The sequence below is a fragment of the Canis aureus genome, chromosome 7 (genome assembly GCF_053574225.1).
Source record: "Canis aureus isolate CA01 chromosome 7, VMU_Caureus_v.1.0, whole genome shotgun sequence".
NCBI classification, from domain to species: domain Eukaryota; kingdom Metazoa; phylum Chordata; class Mammalia; order Carnivora; family Canidae; genus Canis; species Canis aureus.
In genome coordinates, this window is record NC_135617.1 from 36467324 (window position 1) to 36488970 (window position 21647).

The following is a 21647-nucleotide window of genomic DNA, read 5'->3' on the forward strand; positions in this document are numbered from 1 at the left end:
TAGCCAAAAGGAGGAAGACAACATTAGTTTCCCAGCTTTATGAGATATAACTGACTTATAAGATTATATAAGTTTAAGATATATAATGTGATGATTATATATATGTTGTACTATGTATAATATATACATAATATATACATGTATATACATATATACATAATACAACATATATATAATACATATGCTGTGAGATGATTACCACAGTTGGGTTAGTCATCACCTCACATAATTATTTCTTTTTGTGTGAGAACATTTTTTTTTTTAAAGATTTATTTATTTATTCATTCAGAGAGAGCGAAGAGAGAGGCAGAGACACAGGCAGAGGGAGAAGCAGGCTCCATGCAGGAAGCCTGATGTGGGACTCGATCCCGGGTCTCCAGGATCACACCCCGGGCTGCAGGCGGTGCTAAACCGCTGCGCCACCGGGCTGCCCGTGTGAGAACATTTAAAATCTATTCTTCTCTCAGTAATTTTCACTATATAATACAATGGTGTATGTTAAATCTTCATATTATATTCATCTTATAACTGAAGTATGTACTCTTTAATCAATATCTTTTTACTTCCCCAATGCTTCAGCCTCTAGCAACCACTATCCTACTGGGTTTTTTTTTTTTTAATTTTATTTATTTATTTATGATAGACACAGAGAAAGAGAGAGAGAGGCAGAGACACAGGCAGAGGGAGAAGCAGGCTCCATGCAGGGAGCCCGATGTGGGACTCGTTCCCAGGTCTCCAGGATCAGGTCCTGGGCTGAAGGGGGCACTAAACCACTGAGCCACCTGGGCTGCCCTATCCTACTGTTTTTATGATTTCAGCTCTTCTAGATTTTTTACAAGTAAATAATATTCTGTCTTATAAATATGGACACTTTCATTCAGTGATGAGTACTCAGGTTGTCTCCATACATTTCCTACTGTGAGTAATAATGCAATAAACATGGTGGGGAAGGGTGGTGCAGACATCTCTTAGAGATAGTGACTACATTTGCCTCTCTCTCTCTCTCTCTCTCTCTCTCTCTCTCTATATATATATATATATATATATATATATACACCAAGAAGTGGGATTAATGGATCATCATATGGTGGTTTTTATTTTTAATTTCTTAAGAATATCCACACTGTTTTCCATGGTGGCTGAATCAATTTATATTCTCACCAACAATGTACTTCTCCACATTCTCATCAACATTTTTTATCCCATCTTTTTTATAATAACCATTTTAACAAATGTAAGCTATCTCACTGTGGTTTTGATTTGCATTTCTCTGATGATTAGCTTTTAATTGGATTATTTTTTATATTGAGTTGTATGAATTCTTGTATATTTTGAATATTAATCTATTATTGCCTTTGTGGTTTGTAAAATATTTTCTCCCATTCTGTAAGCTGTGTTTTCGTTGTGTTATTTTGCTGTGCAGAAGCTTTTTAGTTTGATGTAGCCCCATCTGTTAATTTTGGTTTTGTGGTTGTTTTGTGCTTTTGTTGTCATATCCAAAAAATTGTTGCCAAGACCAATATCAAGAAGCTTTTTTCTTATGTGTCTTCTTGGAGTATTCGGGTGTGAATACTTGTGAGTATTCATGGTTTCAGGTCTTATATTTAAGACTTTAATCCACTTCAAGTTAGCTTTTGTGAGTAGTATAAGATAGGGTTCCAATTTCATCCTTTTGCATGTGATACCCAGTTTTCCCATTATTATTTATTAAAGAGCTATCATTTCCCATTGAGTCTTCTTGGATCCCTTGTAAAACATTAGTTGACTATATTCATGGGTTCTTATCTGGGCTTTTGATTCTATTTTATTGGTCTATGCTTCTATTTTTATGCCAGTACTATGCTGTATTGATTCCTATGGCTTTATATTATAGCTTGAAATCAGGAAGTATGATGTCTCTGGTTTTGTTTCTTCTCAGTTTCTTTAGCTATTCAGGGTCTTTTGTGGTTCCATATAAATTTTAGGACTGTTTTTTTTCTGTAAAGGATCTCTTTTGCTGCCCTAGGGGAACATACTGGAAGATATCCATGGGGTGTGGGGGAGATGTGCATGAGGCACACATAGCATTGAGGGTACCTGTGGACCAATTGGAGAGATCTCCAGGTGCGACATCTCCAACAGCTCTAGAGTGGCACTCTGCACAAATGGGAAGCTGGGTGCTTACTCCCATGCTCTCATTTTACCTCATGAGAGAAATCATGGCCAAAAAGAACTCTTTTGTGACTGAGCTGTGCTGCCTTGGGTGAGGGATGATACAGGTAAAGTGAAAGTGTTACTCTTACTCTCTTTAAGGTGTCTAATCTTGCCTTTTTTGCCCCCTCTAACATTGTGCTAGATCTTCTCAACTGAACTCCTAGACTTCCACAAACACACTCTCATCTGTGGGTGACTGTCTGAATAGGAGTTCTTTTGGAGGAAGACAGTAGAGAACTCATTCTACTATGTTAATAATGTTGGTCCCAAGCAATTCTTCAAGATTGATACTACTATTAATTTATATCTCAAGAATGCTAGGACTTTTAATTACCTTGTCTGCAATTCTTTTGGTCTTTCTGTCAAGGTAACATGAGAGCCATAAAACATTCAAGCATCTAATTGTCACATGTCCAACACAGAAAAGATCTCTTCATGTATCTCTATCTTTTTATTAGTCTCCAGAATATTTTCTCTCAGCTTCTTTTGGCCAGGAATGAATCACAAGCTCAGTCCAAGGTACAGGCTGATTAGAAATTCAAGTATTCAGTATTATCACTCTTCGTTATGGAAAGTAGGTTCTGCCAACAAGACAAAAGAAAGAGAAGAATGGCTATTAGGTGACTAAAGTATCTGCCAAACTAAATGATATTAATTTTTCATTGACTATAGCATATATAGAATGCTACCAATTCTATATATGTTTTACTATATGGAAAACATCGTTAATAAATCACTTCATTCCTCCCTGTGGAGCCTGGAAGCAGCTATTCATTATTAATTTTCAACAAAATAACCTGATATAAGAGAAGAAAAAAAGAAGAAACACACCATAGACAATTAAAAGTAGAATTCTAAAATATAATCACACAACCCACAGGACTGTAGGAAAAAGAAAATAAAGACGTGAAAAACAGAGAACAAACAGAAAATCAGAACTGAAATGGCAGACTAAAGCCTAACATATGAATAATTATACTAAATATAAACAAATATCAATAAAAAGCCAGAGATTGGGAAGAGTGGATTTAAAAATATGACTCAATTATATGCTATTTATAAGAAACTCACTTCAAATATAATGATACTGGAAGGCTGAAAGTAAAAGGATGGAAGAGAGCATATCATGCAAACAATATTCAAAAACAAGCAAGAATAGATATATTAATATCAGATTAAGTATATTCAGAACAAAAAAGTTTACCAGAGGGGTGCCTGGAAGGTTCAGTCAGAAGAGCATGTAACTCCTGATCTTGAGTTAGGAGTTCAAGCCCCACATTGCATATAGAGATTACTAAAAAACAAAAACAAAAACTTAAAAAGCGAAAGTTACCAGAGACAGCATGGGCATTACATACTGATAAAAGGGTCAATTTGTCAAGAATAGCAATCCTACTGTGTATGCTCCAAACAACAAAGCTAAAACACATTTAAAGAAAAAATTTAAAAACTGGAAAGAGAAATAGACAAATCCACCATTATGGTTGAAGACTTTAACAGTCCTCTCAAAAATAAATAGAAAACTAGACAGAAAATCAGCAATGATATTAATTAGCAGAATCAAATTGATATTTATAGAACACTCTATACAACAACAGCATTCTTTTTAAGTGTGCATAGGGATAGTGACTATTTCTATTGGCCTCAACAAGCAAAGTAATTGAAATCATACAAAATATACTCTCTGCAGCCACAATGGAATCAAACTAGAAATCAGCAGCATAAATATCTCCTAACACTTGGACACTAAACCTACACTTCTAATAATCTGTGTGTCAAAGTCTCAAAGGAAATTTTAAAATTACACTTAATTGAATGAAAACACATCAAAGTTTGTGAGACACAGCTAAAGCAGTGCTGAGAAGAAAATATGTAGTACAAAAGGGCTTACCATAGAAAAGAAGAAACATCTCAAATTGATCATCTAAGCACTGGCCTCAAAACCTATGAAAGAAAAAAAAAATCAGAAAAAAAGGAAATAATAATGATAAAAGCAGACAACACTGAAATTAAAACATTTAAAAATAAAGAAAATCAATGAACAAAGAGCTGGTTCTTTGGAAATATCAATAAAATTCACAAACCTTCAGCAAGACTAAAAAAATGAAAAGACTGAAATTACCAATACAAGAATGAAACAGGGGGATCCCTGGGTGGCTCAGCGGTTCAGCGCCTGCCTTTGGCCCAGGGCGTGATCCTGGAGTCCTGGGATCGAGTCCCATGTCAGGCTCCCAGCATAGAGCCTGCTTCTCCCTCTGCCTGTGTCTCTGCCTCTCTGTCTCTCATTCTCTCTCTCTCTCTCTCTCTCTCTCTCTCTCTCTCTCTCTCTCTTTCTCTCTATGTCTGTCATGAATAAATAAATAAAATCTTAAAAAAAAAAGAATGAAACAGGATATCATTATAGACTCTGGGGACATCAAAAAAAAGTAATTATGAAGTACTAGGAAAAAGTCTACACACATAAATTTGACAGCTTAGTTGAAATGGACCAAATCTTAAAGAAAAAACACACTCTGACATAATTCACCCAATATGAAATAAATAATCTGAATATTCCCAAAATGATTAAGGAAATTAAATTCATAATTTTAAAACTCTCAGAAAAAAAAAATATCAGGACTACATGATTTCACCAGAGAATGTGACCAAATGTTTAGAGAAGTGACACTAATTCTCAACAATCACTTCCAAACGATAGAATAGAAAGAAACACTTCCAACACATTTTATGAAGTAGCATGTCCCCAATACCAAAACCAGACAAAGTATAAGAAAAAGAAAACTCCAGACCAATATCACTCATAAATATAGATGCAAAAATCTTTAACAAAATATTAGGGAAAATAAATTAGCAACATATAAAAAGAATTACACACCCATGGCTCAGTGGGATTTATTCAAGCAACTTGTTCAACATTCAAAAATCAATCAGCATAACACACATACAAATGAAAAATGATACAATGAAAAATATTACATGATTATATCAATTGGTACAGAAAAAAATTTAACAAAATTCAGCACTTAGTCACAATAAAAATTTTCAAGTTCCTTGGCTTGATAAAGAATATCTATAAAAAGCACACAGTTAACATTGTAATTAAGGATAAAAGATGGGATCCCTGGGTGGCGCAGCGGTTTGGCGCCTGCCTTTGGCCCAGGGCGTGATCCCGGAGACCCGGGATCGAATCCCACATCGGGCTCCCGGTGCATGGAGCCTGCTTCTTCCTCTTCCTGTGTCTCTGCCTCCCTCTCTCTCTCTGTAACTATCATAAATAAAAAAATTTAAAAAAAAAAAGATAAAAGATTGAATAATTTCCCCTAACTGAGAACCACCCAAGGATGACTTGCTACTACAAGTCTTATTCAACTCAGAGCTGAAATTTTTAGATAATGTAAAAGATGATTAAATATATATATATATATATATAAGGCCCAGAGACCAGTAAAGAGAAATAAAACACTCCTTATTTGCAGATAACATGATTATCTCTTTAGAAAATCTCAATCTACCAAAAACGATGCAGAATTAACAAATGGATTCAGAAATTTGCACAACACAACATAAAAATTAAAAATCAATTGTATTTCTATATACTAGCAATGGACACAAATTAAATATACAATAGCACATTAAATTGCTCAAAAAATGAAATATTTAGGTATAAATCTAACAAGACACATAAAGGACTTGTACACTAAAAACTATAAAATGCTGGCAAAATTAAAGATCTAAATAAGTAGAGAGTTATGCTGTGTTTGTGGACTGGATGGAAGACATAATAGTAAATTTGGCAGTTCTCTTCAAATTTACAAAGTTTTAACACATCTTTATCAAAATAACAGCATGATTTTTTTTCTGTATGTATACAATAGAATTCTGAAGTTTACATGGGACGGCAAATAAATTAGAATAGCTAAAACAACTTTGAAGAATGAGAATAAAGCAGATGGAATCAATCTACTCAATTTTAAAATTAATAGGCTAGCTACTATAATCAAAACTATATGATACTGACAGAAGGACAGATACATAGATCAATGTCCTACAATAGAGAACTCAAATAGACCTATATAAATATGCCTCCCTCAAGGGAGGAAGAATAGCCTTTTCAACAAATAGTGATGATCAACTAGACATATATAGGTCTATGCTCATGCCTAGGGCAAAAATTAAGTCAAAATGGATCAATAACTTAAATATAAAATGTGTAAGAATGGAACTTGAATTAAAAAACTATTTGAGGGGGGATCCCTGGGTGGCTCAGCGGTTTGGCGCCTGCCTTTGGCCCAGGGCCCGATCCTGGAGTCCCGGGATCGAGTCCCACATTGGGCTCCCGGCATGGAGCCTGCTTCTCTCTCCTCCTGTGTCTCTGCCTCTCTCTCTCTGTCTATGAAAAATAAATAAATCTTTAAAAAAAAAAAAAACTATTTGAGGGCAGCCCGGGTGGCTCAGCAGTTTAGCACTGCCGTCAGCCCAGGGTGTGATCCTGGAGATCCAGGATCAAGTCCCATGTCAAGCTCCCTGCATGGAGCCCCCTTCTCTCTCTGCCTGTGTCTCTGCCTCTCTCTCTCTGTCTCTCATGAATAAATAAATAAAATCTTTAAAAAAATTATTTGAAATCTAGGATTAAAGAGTTTTTAGACTTCACACCAAAAGCACTGTCCATATAAGAAAAATTTGGTAAATTGGACTTCATCAAAATCAAATACTTTTGCTCTGTAAAAATCTGTAACCAGATGAAAATGCAAGCAACAGACAAGGAGAAAATATTTGCAAAACACATATACCACAAAGGACTAGTAGCTAGAATACATAATAAATTCTCAAGACTTAACAGCTAAAAAAAAAGAAAATAATAAGAAATGGGAAAAAGACCTGGACAGATATTTCACTGAAGATTAAATACAGATAGCAAAAAAGCACATGAAAAGGTATTCAACATCATTAGCCATTTAGGAAATGCACAATAAAACCATAATGAGATACCATGACATATCATAATTGCTAAAATAAAAAATACTGACAATACCAGATGTTGGCAAACATGTAGAGAAACCACATCACTCATACGCTGCTAGTGGGAATGTAAAATGATACAGCTCTTCTGAAAAACAGGCATTTCTTAAGAAATTAAACATGCGAGACACCTGGATGGCTCAGTCAGTTAAACATCTGACTCCTGATTTCAGCTGAGGTTATCTCATGGGTCATAGGATTGAGCCCCACATTCACCTCTTTGCTCACTAGGGAGCCTGCTTCTCTCCTTCTCCCTCTCCGTCTGCTCCTCTGGGCTCACTCTTTCTCTCTCACTCTCTCTCTAAAAAATAAATAAATAAATATTTTTTAAAAACCTAAGCATGCAACTACCATACAACCTCATAATTCACATCAGAGAAATGAAAACTTATGCTAACAACACAAGAACTTGTGCACAAATATTTGTAGCAGTTTTATTCATAATAACAACTACTGGAAACAACCCAGATATCTTGAAAGGATGAATGGTTAAAGTGTGATACATCCATACCAATGTATACTACTTAGCAATAAAAAAGAACAATCTATTGATACATGCAACAATCTGTATGAACTTCCATAGAAGTACGCTGGATAAAAAAAAAAAAAAAAAACTAATCTCAATAAATTACCTACTGAATGATTCTATTTATATACATCTTGAAATATCAAAACTACAGAAATGGAGAACAGATTAGTGGTTTTCAGGGGTCAAGTAAAGTGAATTGGTGTACAAAAGGGCAACAGGAAGGATTCTTGTGATAGAAATGTTCTATATTTCAGTTATACCAATGTTCACTTCCTGGTTATCTAGTATATATCCTAGTATTATATCCTGGTACTAGAGTTTACAAGATATTACCACTGGGGGAAGTTAGGCAAAGGGTAGGTGCATGGGATCTCTCTATATTACTTCTTACAACTGCATGTGAACTATAATTATCTCAAAAAAAGTTTAATTAAAAATAGGAGATAAGAATGGAATATTGAGAACAACTTTATGAAAGTAAATTTGACAAGTAGATGAAATGAAAGCGCTTCTTGGGAGATACACCATTAAACTCAGTCAAGAAGTAGTATAAATTCAATAGTCCTATAACTATTGAAAAAAATTGAATTTGTAGTCAATACTATTCTACAAAGAAAGCGCCAGGCCTAGATTGCATCACTGGGAAATCCTACCAATATTCAGGTAAGAAATAATGACATTTCCATAAAAACTCTTTGAGGAAGTTGAAGAGAAGGAAATACTTTCCAATTTATTATATGAATCCAACTCTACTTTGATACCAAAGAGAAAATTATCACAAGAAAAAATTACAAATATTCCTTATAAATGCAGATGCAAAAAATGATAACAAAATTTTAGCAAATCCAATCCAGAAATATATATTACATAATACAGCATGACCAATTTAGGTTTATCCCAGAAATGCAAAATTGGTTTAACAATCATTTGAAAAGTAGAACTATATGATTGTCTCAAAAGCTGCAGAAAAAGCATATGACAAAATTCAGCATTCATTTGTGAGATAAAAAAGAACACTTAGCAAACTAGGAATATAAAGGAACCTTCTCAACATACTAAGGCATCTAAAAGACCTACAACTGATATATTTAACAGTGAAGCCTGAATGATGTCCCTTTAAGATCCAAAACAAGACAATGTTGTTTGCTTTGGCCATTTCTATTCAACATTGCACTGGAGCAATAAAATGAGAAGAAGAAACAAAAGTAATCCAGATTGGTGAGGAAAAAAAAAAGAAAAAAAAAACAGTATTTATTTACAGGCAATATGATCATCTATATAGAAAATCTGATGAAATCTACATAGTTACTAAACATCATAAGTTAATTTAGGAAGTTTGCAGGATAAATATACAAAAAATGGATTTTTACATACTAATTATAACTAGAATTTGAAATTTAAAAAATTTTATAATAGTATCAATTGTTATGAAACATAGTTTTTAACATCAAAATTAAAACCATTTTTTCTTTGAAAGACATACTTAAGAAAATGAAAAGATAAGGCATAGATTAGGAGAAAGTATCTGCAAACATAATACTGACATTGGGGTTTATATATAGTAAATCTATAATGAATACTATAACACAATCATAATAAAACAACCCAATTATAAAATAGACAAAAGATTTGAGCAGAAAATATACAAATGTAAAATAAGCATATGAAAAGATGTTCAAATTGCTAAATATCAGGGAAATGCAAGTTAAAATCACAATGATATATCATTATACATTCCCTAAAAAAGCTAAAATTTAAAAGACTGCCAATATCAAGTGCTGGTGAGGATGCGGAATTATGTAATCTTCATATATTGTTAGTAGAAGTGGAAAATGGTACTGCTACTTTTGGAAAATTAGTATGATAGTACCATACAAGGTTTTATATACACTTACCATAGGACCCAGCAATTTTTAAAAATATTTTATTTATTTGACAGAGAGAGAGAGAACTAGCAAAGGATGAAGCAGAGGGAGAGGGAGAAGCAGGCTCCTCACTGAGCAGGGAGCCAGATGTGGGGTTTGATCCCAGAACGCCAAGATCATGACCTGAGCAGAAGGTAGATGCTTAACCTACTGGGCCACCCAGGTGCTCTAGGACCCAGCAATTCTATTTCTTGATATTTATTCAAAACAAATGAAAGCATGTCTACATGAAGACTTGTACACAAAGGTTCATTATAGCATCACTCATAATAGCCAAAAACAAAAAATAATATAAATGCTGTTAGCTGGTGAACGGATAAACAATTTGTGATTTATCCATGTAATAGAATACTACTTGACAATAAAAGAAACAAAATATTAATGTATACAACATGGATGAACCCCCGAACCATTATGCTAAAAAAGCACAGAAGTCAAATTCAAAATATTAATATAAATTCATTTATATGAAATTCTAGAAGAAAAAAAAATTGAAATGGCAGATATCAGGGCAGTGGTTGCCTGTGGCCAAAGATCACAGGAAGTGAACACTGTAGAAGTATATGAGAAAACTTTTTAGGGTGATTTTGGTGGTGGTTACAGAACTCTGTATCATTAACAAAATTCAGCCAACTGTGCATTTAAAATAGGTAAATTTTAATGTATAAAAACTATATTTCAATTAAGCTGAGATAATAAATGATAGATAGATAGATAGATAGATAGATAGATAGATAGATAGATAGAGGTAACCAACAGCAATGTCTCTCAAAATGGTCTTCTGACTGCTATAACTTACCTGTCTTAGTAGTCTATTCAAATTTGAAAACTTTTGCCAGCACTCTCCTTCTAATCCACCATGGCACCTAGTTTGTACATCCAGTTGTTTGGTTGGTGTCCATCCTCTATCAGGTAAAACAACTTGGTAAAATGCGACTTTTCAAGGGTATCTAGGTATCAAGGGTACCTAATTCATTTAGGATTAAAGGGATGCCTGCAAAAGGTTCCTCACTTGATAGTTTTAAAATGGACAAGCACTTTCTCATGCAGTTCTGTAATTTCTCACTTTCATTGTGAGTCCTACTGAACATAATAATCATTATTATAGTACCTTTGTTGGCACCATACAAAATATAATACTTTCCATAGATGGGCCCCAAATGTACATCTGGTTTCTTTCTTTTTCTTGTTTTGTTTTTTAAGTCTTTGATGAAGTTTGGAACTTCTGACTCATAGACCCTTTGCAAAGGCAGACTCTTTTTTCCCTCCCTTTTTGTGAGACTTAAGAATGGTTTACTTCTTTTATATGCATATTTCTATTTACCATATTTTAAATGATTTGTCTAATATTTTGACAGCTATTCTTGCAATGGATTATTTTTTTTTAATTTTTTTTTAATTTATTTATGATAGTCACAGAGAGAGAGAGAGGTGCAGAGACACAGGCAGAGGGAGAAGCAGGCTCCATGCACCAGGAGCCCGATGTGGGATTCGATCCCGGGTCTCCAGGATCGCGCCCTGGGCCAAAGGCAGGCGCCAAACCGCTGCGCCACCCAGGGATCCCGCAATGGATTATTTTTAACTTATCCTAGAATCTTCTGAGAAAAGTAAAGAAAATTCAAATTTGCTCTACTTTCATACTGACTTCTTTGAACATGGGGTAAATATAACTATATGATAAATACTAAATTATAATCATTGGCAAATTTTTTTAAATACAAATATGAGCAGAAAGTAAAAAGCAAAATTCCTAGCAGCATATATCATATGAGAGAATGAATACATGATCCAATAGTCAGTATTTATAAGACATACAATAATGACAGTTGAAAAGAAAAAGAAAATTACTTCAATTCTCAAGAAGCTTACAATCTCAGTGCTGAGACAAAACATAATTGTATAAAATATTTAGTCAGTATTTAGTATAATATTTTATTTTCTATTATGTGATTTGAATTTATATTACATGCATACATCTGGGGGAAAAATGTTTCACCTGCTCTTTCCCAGAACTTACTTAAAACAAGTTAATATTAGATTTCTTTTCACCTAGACCTGTCTACTGAAACTGGCATAGAACAAGATATGTATAAAAAGTTTTTCTAAAAGAATTATTATCTTGTGATATAAGAAAAACATTATACAAGAAGTAATATAAGATGAATAATAGTAAAGTTTCTTTTTAAAGTGATTCAAATATAAGGGAAAAAAGGATAGTTTTGACTCTCAAAATTACTTGAAAATTCTATATACGTTTGTGTGAATATAATAAATATACTCTTTTTATTGACTATATTTGACATACAACATGGAAATTTAAGGTATACAACATGTTAATTTGTTACATTCATACATTGTCATATTATTTTCATTGTTGAGATAATTAGCATCTCTATCACATTACATAATTATCCTTTTCAAGTGGTTAGAATAATTAGTAGTCTATTAGTAAGTTTGTTGATCACAACACAATATCACTGTCACACTTTAGATCTCTATTCACTCCTCCTCATAAATCTGTGCCTTTAAATGTTTGCTCTTTGTCTATCATAATCACCATTTTAATCTGTTTCTAGAAGTTTGGCTTTTTAAGATTCCACACAGAGTGATATCATAGAGTACTTGTCTTTCTCTACCTGATGTATCTCACTTAACATAATGTGCTCAAGGTCCATCCATGTTGTCACAAATGATAGGATGTCCTCCTTTCTCATGACTGAATAATATTCCATTGCGCGCACGCGCGCACACACACACACACACCCCAGATCTTCTTTATCCATTTATCCATTCATCCATTGATGAGCACTTCGGTTGTCTCCAAATCTTGGTTATTGTGAATAATGCTGTAATAAACAGAAGTCCAGGTATCCCTTTGAAATTCTGTTTTTATTTCCTTCAGATATATACCCAGAAGTGGAACTGCTAGATCATATGGAGTTCTATTTTTTAATTTTCTAAGGAACCTCCATATTTTTTTGCATAGTGGATGAAACAATTTACATTCCCACCGATAGTGTACACGACTTCTGTTTTCTCCACATTCTCCCCAGTACTTGTTATCTCTCATCTTCTTGATAATAGCTATTCTCCCAGGTGTGAGATATCTCATTGTGGTTTTGATTTACATTTATTTGATGATTAGTGGTGTTTATATTTTCTAATTATTTAACATTCTAGGCTTCTAAAATGACTCATTAAATAAGTTTGTTTTGTTCTCCCCAAATAACAGAGAATATGAAAATTCTATGGCCTAATAGTAGTTCTCACAAATCACTAGAATTGGCTGTATAAATGAAAACTTTTTTTCGCACAGGATATAAACAGAATATTTTAAAAGATATATAACTGCACAAGATTAGAGGCTCTAAAGTTCAATTTGGGGAAAAACAGGAGAAAAGAAGTCAAAATATTAACTGAAATGAAAAACAGAAAGAGAAGTTTGCCTGCTACACTGATTCATAATTTTCTGTTAATGTGAATGCTACAACTCTAAGAACATTGACAGTAGATACTATATCTTACTCATTTTGCATTCTTCCACTGAATATGGCACCTAGAGCCTAATTACCTAATTGCTAAGAATGCATAGATAGGTTAATGACTACTTTCTCTCTGTCTCTGTCTCTTTCACACATACACATACACACACACACACACACACACACACAGGACAACAAAATCCAGAACAGAACAGTGACATATGGTGGGACTCAGGCAAATATGATGCTTTTTAAATTATCTTTTGTTATGATTTAAGTATTTGCAAAGTATTTCATAATTGACCAAAAGCAGATATACTTTTGAAGATGTAAAGTAAAACATTTAGAAACTAGCAATTTCATGATTTTATAGAAATTTAAGTAATGGTTGGCCCAGAATGAAAAGGAGTCACATGGACATTTTGCTAACTTCATGTACTAGAACATTAGCCCTGGCAGAGGTCTGTGCTCCCAAGTGACTGAGTTCTAGGGAGTGGAATGTGTGTGAAAGTGACATGTGATCCTTCTGGCCTGGCCCAGAAGCTCCTCTCACATGTGTGCATTTTGCTCTTTGGAGCTCTTGTACTCTCTTGGCCAAATGGGCCAGAGACAACCATAGTGGTTAGAAGTCATGTATCAAAGATGATAAAGCCTCTGTCAGCCTCAGTTACTGATTGATCCCAAAGAGAATTTCTGGTCCCATTGATCAGAAATACCACCTCAAACTGTTATGTGAATAAGAAATTGACTTCTATTGTATTTGAACCACACACATTTTGAGTTTATCTGAAAAACACCTGGCATTAGCATCATACACCACTTTTCAAATATACCTTACATATTTGCCTAAAGTCATTCATTCCATTTTCATCTGACAACAGTTTTATTCAGCTACTCATCATGATGGTTATGAAGGACAAGGAAATCAGTAAGACATACTTTTTGTCACCAAAGAATTCCCAAACTGGTTAGAAAAGGAAATAGGCAAACAGTACAGGTTACTGCAGAATACAACCTTGTGTACTATGTAAGTGTAGGAGGAACCATACAAGTTGAGAGCTGGGCAGGTGACAGATCAAGGAAAGATTTCTAGATCAGGTGATATTTCAGCTACATTTTCAAGGATCAGGAAAGTTCATCAAGAAGGGGAGGGTATTTTGGGGCAAGGTTCCAGTCAGTTTGGTGCATGGTAGGTTTGGGGAGCTGTCTGTCTTTATGAAAGCCCTAGGCATGTGGTGTGGAGAGAGGAATTTGTGAAGCAGGAGAGAAGAAAACATGCAGTTATGGAAGGGGATACCCAAAGCTGCTGTAGCATCTATAGTTTGTGTCTGAAATGCCAAAATGCAATTAACTGCAGACCTCCTGAGAGGCATTTGGTACTGACCATAAATAGGTTACACTGAGCAAGGAATGTTCCAATATCTGACCAAATGTTCTGAAGTATTTAACAAATAATTTCTATATACCTTCTGTCAAAGCAAAAATATAGCAAACAATATAAAGGTTTTCTGCAAAAGCCAGCTTAGTTTTTGTTCAGTTTTTTTTTTCTTTTCTTAACTTTTGTATAACATATCAGAGCAAATTATTTTTGATCTGCAGCTTCATTTGCTAAAGAAGGAAGTAAAATAAGTAAATAATTTTGCTACTGAGTTGTTTCCATTGGGAGATATATGGATACAAACATATCAATGTTAAGACTATGTGGATAGCATGTTCAGTGAATAGTGAACATGATAGCATTTTTTTTTAAGATTTTATTTATTTGAGAGAGTGAGAGAGCATGAGTGGGAGAGAAGGAGAGTGAGAAACAGACTTCCCGCTGAGCAGGGAGCCCAATGCAGGGCTCTATCCCAGGAGATCATGACCTGAGCCAAAGGCAGATGCTTAATGGAGCGCCCCAACAGTAGCATTTTATAGTTAGAAAAATAGGTATGTTTATTCCACTTCAATTACCTGGTGCCCAGAAGATAACATACACAGGATACAAACACATGGAATACCTACATGGAGGAGAGGGGAGAAAAGGATTCTGACTTAGAAGAAAAAATCTAGTTCCCCTAATTTTTCATTAGATATGACACATCAGAAGTCACGCACATCACTGATAATTCCATAGTAGTTGGGGGTCCAGGATGAGTCTTATACTGAAATGACACTGTTGACTTTTCTCTAGCCAATCATCCCTAAAAACTTCGTGTTGTTGTATTTTTAAAAACTCTTTAAAGAACCTGCAATGGCTATCATTTGTCTTTAGTATTGACCTTTGTGTCTGCCTTTTCTGTCTCTACTTCAATACCTAGTGAGTTTACTTTGGAAACAGAATGACAGACAGCCATCACCACCAGCAGGGCTTCTTGAAATTGATGCAACAGAGAGGGAGGCCTTGTCCAAGAGTTAATAAAGACCACATTTAATAGAAAAGAAAGAAAAGAAAAAAAAGAAAAGAAAAGAAAAGAAAAGAAGAGAGAGAGAAGAGAAGAGAAGAGAAGAGAAGAGAAGAGAAGAGAAGAGAAGAGAAGGAAAGAAAGAAAGGAAGAAAGAAAGAAAGAAAGAAAGAAAGAAAGAAAGAAAGAAAGAAAGAAAGAAAGAAAAGGAAGGAAGGAAGGAAGGAAGGAAGGAAGGAAGGAAGGAAGGAAAGAAAGAAAGAAAGAAAGAAAGAAAGAAAGAAAGAAAAGAAATCTCATTTCCTATTGCAAACTTTAGAAAAGCTTTCAGAATTGCTAGCCTGAATGTAGTTGGTTTTAGAGAAGAATAAAAACAAAGTATAACTGGAGATACCTAGCTTATAACAAAACAACCTGCCAAGAAAGCTTTCCAAGTTCATTAGATGGAAAGCTGCCCTTCGTTCTTGGAGATGAAAAATGTGGTCTTCTCTAAGGGACAGCTGTAACCCACATGTACTTTGCTAATCACGCATAGCCTTGAAAAGAATCTGAATCCTTTTCCTTAATTTTGTCATGGCTTTTTGGCCACCACCTGCTGAGTTCCTGAGGCTCACCCTAGGAATTCTGTGGCCCTATTTCTTTCCTTAATAAACTTTTTTCTCAAGGCCAGAGATTAAAGAGCCCCTTTCCTGAATATATGCAGAGCAGGTGGGGGTGGTGGGGGCTCTGCAGCTGCTGCAGGGGCTGCACTTCAAGTCTGAAATGACAAAATGAAAGCAGCTGTGGGCCTCTTAGAGGTCTTTTGGCACAGAGTACAAACAGGTCACCCTGGGAAGTGAAAGCTCTCATTAGGTTAAAGTGCTGTGTTCCACATTTGATGATCACACACGTTCCACACACTGTTCTGTTGGGAAGTATTTTTTTAAAAAACAATGCTTATGTTCACAGGCAGAAAAGCAAAGAGAAAAAGAAAAAATTCCCATTAGTAACACCAAGTTCCAAAAAATCAACCATTTGAATCATAGGAAAAATTGCAATATTTCATTTTATTTTACCGGGCTAGATGTCTTTATACCTGTGGGACCCAGGAAATTGAACAAAATCCCTTACCCCTGGACAAGCAGAGCAGACTGACTCTATTTTGGGCTGCACCGGCCTTGTGCTGACCTGCTTATTACTTAGGGCACTGCCCACCCTAATCAAAGACCAGGACACACCCTAATTGGAAATCCGGCTCAGGGATATGCCCCGCCCTAGTCAATGACCAGGACATACCCTAATCGGAAATCCGGCTCAGTGGACCAGCATGACTGTGCAACTTTCTGCGTATCCCATTGGCCACTGGCCCCTATTAGTTGCTAAGCCTGTTAGTCTTGGGGTCCAAGTCCCTGCTCCGCTGCGTCGGGTATACTTGATCCCAGGCTAGAGCTTGTAAATAAACCCTCGTGTGATTGCATCGGTGTCGGCTCCTCGGCGGTTTCTCGGATTCACAATCTTGGGCGCAAGAATACCCAGATGACATAGTCAATAATCCTAGGTAATATGGAAATCCATAGATAGCTAGGGGACTGCCATTACTCTAACAATGACCTAAATATATATGAGAGAGAGAAATCAGATTTCCAGATAAGAAAAAAAAAAGCTGAAAGAAGGAGGAAGAAAAGAGGAAGAGAAGGGGAAAAAACCCTCAAATACTTAAAGTTAAAATTAAGTTAAATCATAATGCTATACACTAGAAAAATAGTTTTCAAAGTATTTGTTGCTGTCCCTGGACCAGCAACACTTGGGAACATGTTAGAAATGTTCATCTTCAGGCTTCACCCCAGACCTATTGCATCAGAGGACCCTGCATTATAACACAACCTCCAGGTGATTCTGATGGACTCCAAACTTTAGGAGCTACAATAAAGTTTTAAGTTTTAATAACTAGTCCTAAAACTATGATTTTAGCTAAAACAGGTGGGATTTGATTAATGGGTATTAGGTGATTGAATAAGCACATTGGGTGGGATTAAAAAGTGTTTAGGAATAGAAGGAAGATATAATAAAATGACTTATTTTATTTTGACTTACATTATTTAAATTTACATTTGTAAGTAACAAAGTCTTCTGAACTTGTTAGAACAATGGAATGTGGAGAGAAGAGGTAAAGGCACTGACCTCCCCTGAGCCTGAATGCCAGGATGATCTGTGCCCTTCTTCTAAGCTAGACATGTCTTTTTCCCTTTTACTCATTGAAAACTCCTGCCATAGTGAGCCAGTGTACTGACTGGAGTATTTTTATATCTTTCAGAAGAACTAGGGTAGGAAAAAATGCTGAAAAACACTAGATTCAAATATAACTCCAATGATAATAAAAATAGCTACAAATTATTTCATGCTCCTTTATACCAGCACTGCACTGAAAACTTTAAAATTTTTAGCTTTAATCCCCACAACAACTCCCTAAATTGAGCATTATCCCCATTCACTAGCTAGTAAACTATGATGTGGAAAGATTAAGTAAATAATGTAAGGCTCCACACTTAGAGCTGGTATGGTTCAGATGTTTGAAGTCCAGCCCAGAGCGCACGTCTTTTTCTCAGAAACAGTGTTTGGGGTTCAGTGGAGAACTTATGGCTGAAGACATAGAACTGGTCATCACTGATACATAGTAAACATTTAAAATTTTTCCAAAAGATAAAAATTTGTACTTATGTTCACAGGCAGAAAAGCAAGGAGAAAAGCAAAAATTCACATTAGTAACACCAAGCTTTCAAAATTCAACCATTTGGATCAAACAAGAGATGTGAACTAAGGACAGATGCCTAGGGAAATGACAACATTTAAGGGCTAAGATTTGGGTGACCACCTTTGGTTTGCTCAGGACTGAGGGGTTTCCTAGGATAGGAGATTTTTGGTGCTAAATGTGGGATAGTCCCCAGGGGAAAAAAAAAAATGGAATGATTAGCTACCCTGTAAGTGGCAAAATAAGAGCCAGCAAAAGAGAATGAGGAGCAAATAGCTAAAGAATGGGGCATGGTGTCACAAAGACTGAATAGGTCTAGAACATTCAGAAGTAAATTCTCATTAGCTTCAATGACTTCAAAGAAGTCAAGAGTAAGAAGATGGAAAAAGGAGAGCATTTCAATCAAGCAGTGGTGGCCAAAGCCAATTTGTAGGCTTGAAAAATAAATGGTTGATGAAGAAGAGGTTGATGATGAAGAAGTCACAAATTATAAGAAAAGAAACATTCACCAGGGATGCCTGAGTGGTACAGTCAGTTAAAGCATCCAACTCTTGCTTTCAGTTCAGGCTGTGGTCTCACGGTCAGAGTTCAGCATGGAGTCTGCTTAAGATTCTTTCTCCCTCTAGCTCTGCTCCTCTGCATCAGGCTCTCTGGCTCTGTTTCTTTCTCTAAAATAAATTATAAAAACCTTTTTAAAAAATCAGTTTAAGAGAGAGGTAGGGTTAGAGAAAGAAAGATTATAGCCTGTGTACTAAGAATAGGGCATCCATAAGCACATTTTTAAACTGAGAAGAGAAAAAGTCAGAGACTGGCTTACCATATCAGAGATGAAGATTCATGGTTATAGTGACATACCACAAGAGATAAACATGGAAACTACCTCATACCCTTTTTATAAAAAGATGCAACACGTACCAAATAGAATCTGGGTGTTTTGTTTTGTTTTGTTTTAATTAACATAGGGTATCTGTTAGGGACCAGGTTCTACGACCAGTACATTCATTTATGCTATCGCATTAAATCTCTGAAGGAGTCAGTCTCAAGAGAAATTTATTGACAGCAATATCTAAAAGTAAATATGTTTTCTTGAGAACTATAAAAAAGTAGATCAAATTTACTACACTAGATACATTCACATTTCAAATGGTTTGCTTAACATTAACAAAGGTCCCTCTGAGTGGTGCCATGTTTATATAAATAATCATAAAGCTAGTTCTTATGAAGTACAATTTGTCCTTCCTATTCACTGCTGGAAGTCCAGAAGACATAATTTTATTTGTAAATATTAGCATTATTTTCTTTTTAATCTACTTCAGTTTAAAGTTAAAATAGATTCAGGAAAAGTGACCTACACCCAAAATTTTATCTGTAGCTGCCTAATTTACATACATTCCAGATAAAGAAAAAAACCCTTATATTTAAAAATAAGTCTCTCTTTACTTAAAATTATTTGTTCTAGTGTCTTATGCCATCTAAGTTCAGTATATGCTTTATAACTAAGTAAAGAATTTAATTATTTTATCTGTATAAAACAGTGGATATAACTTCTGGACAATATCTTAAGAGTTGTGAATTACCTACAAATGCTCACCAAAAATGAACTCAAATAGAAAGATTCCATAAATTAGGCAAATAACTCAATGTAATTTATGTTACAGAGCAGGGGCTAAGCAAAGGTTAATTCCCCTCGGCTTAGAATTGTACAGACCATCTTAAGAAGCTTTTCTTGGGATGCCTGGGTGGCTCAGCGGTTGAGCATCTGCCTTTGGCTTGGGGTGTGATCCTGGAGTCCTGGGATCGAGTCCCACATCAGGCTTCCTGCATGGAGCCTGCTTCTCCCTCTACCTATGTCTCTGCCTCTCTCTCTTTGTGTGTCTCTCATGAATAAATAAATAAAATCTTTTTTTTTTTTAAAAAGGAGCTTTTCTTATACTGAATCAATGATTTATTTGATTTCTGTTCCCAGTCATCAAAAAAGTTAGTTCAATTTACAGAAAAAGTCTGTATCAATTTTTTTCTAGAGAGTTTTTTTTTTCCCATTTACATATATTTGTATGTCAACATACTTCATTATGCCAAATCACTTTCAAATATTTTAGATTGTCAACACCATCAGTTTTGGTTTAAAGGCCATAAAAACCACAAGGAATAAATAAAAAATAAATAAATAAATATAATATCTATTTAAAATAGTTTGTGTAGACACAAGCATGACAATAGAGCTTAGAAATAGTTCATACATAATATTTCTTAAATGGCAGTGATAGTGATATCAATATTAAATAATACCTTGAGTTATAGTAACCACACTACTAAATTATATTAATAGGTATATTATTAGCATTTTACATTTTCTTCTTAATATAATAGTTCAGAAGAGCTGAATGTTCTGTACCCAAGAATTTCACAATATTTTAATCACTGGATTGTAACAGAAATGGAGATTTTTAGACTGCATAGAATTACAAAGGTCAACTTCAAAGGTCAAAGAATCAACTGATGATTAATTCATCAATAAAAACAAAGGACTTCATTTTTACACACTAGACTATTTGACTGATTCAAAATCCAATAATAACTACCATGGTACTGGCTCCTACGAAACCCCATCTGTTTTTATTTCATAAGGTATACACAACAATATAAAACCATAATTACAGTTAAAAAGTCACTATTTGTAATTAAAATATTAGATCACAGAAACACCTTAATTCTAGACCTTTCAGCCTTACTTATTTTTTTAAGATTTTATTAATTTATTCATGGGAGACAGAGAGAGAGAGAGAAAGAGAGAGAGAGAGAGAGGCAGACATACGGGCAGAGGGAGAAGCAGGCTCCATGAAGGGAGCCCGATGTGGGACTTGATCCCGGGTCTCCAGGATCACATTCTGGGCTGAAGGTGGCGCTAAACCGCTGAGCCACCCGGGCTGCCCCAGCCTTACTTTCAATGGGCTGAAGTATTCAAGTAAACATTGCAACTGTATAAATATTAAAAAAAATGTAACTGTGAGTTGACAAATAAAAATAGAATTGTAATGATAATGAAACACTATGCATAGTAAATGCCTTAAAGAGATTACAGTCCAGTCATATAGAATATTTTAAAACTTGGATTTTCTAACAATCCAAGAGATTCTAGTGTATTATTTATTCTCTATAATTTCTAACATTGTCATTCATTCAACAAGAACCATTGCTTGCCAGCCACTATGCTGTGAGCTAAATGGAATAAGTGGGTGAGTGCCACTGTAGGAAGCCTTGATTGACTGGTAAACCAGAAGGTAACAACCAAAATATTGCAATGTCTACAATAAAAAGGCAACCTATTGGAAAAGCCATCTGCGTATATAATTGAGTTCAGTGAAGTCCTCAACTAGAAGAAATTAT

At 34.9% G+C, this 21647-nt stretch overlaps 1 protein-coding gene across 11 annotated transcripts in view; it reads right to left on the bottom strand.

Moving 5' to 3' along the window:
• Nucleotides 1–924: 924 nt before the first annotated feature.
• LOC144317254 (uncharacterized) overlaps nt 925–21647 on the bottom strand; it is a 228375-nt gene continuing 207652 nt past the window's right edge. Inside the window, exons 4-7 of one of the 11 annotated variants that reach the window (XM_077903359.1) lie at nt 7429–7513; nt 4085–4137; nt 3398–3487; nt 927–2774 (exon numbers count right to left, since the gene is read on the bottom strand). The gene's annotated coding sequence lies outside the window, so the exon portion shown is untranslated. Of the gene's footprint in view, nt 2775–3397; nt 4138–7428; nt 7514–17389; nt 18929–21647 lie in introns of those variants that run through there. The other 10 variants (XM_077903364.1, XM_077903361.1, XM_077903353.1 and 7 more) reach the window with 10 other exon arrangements.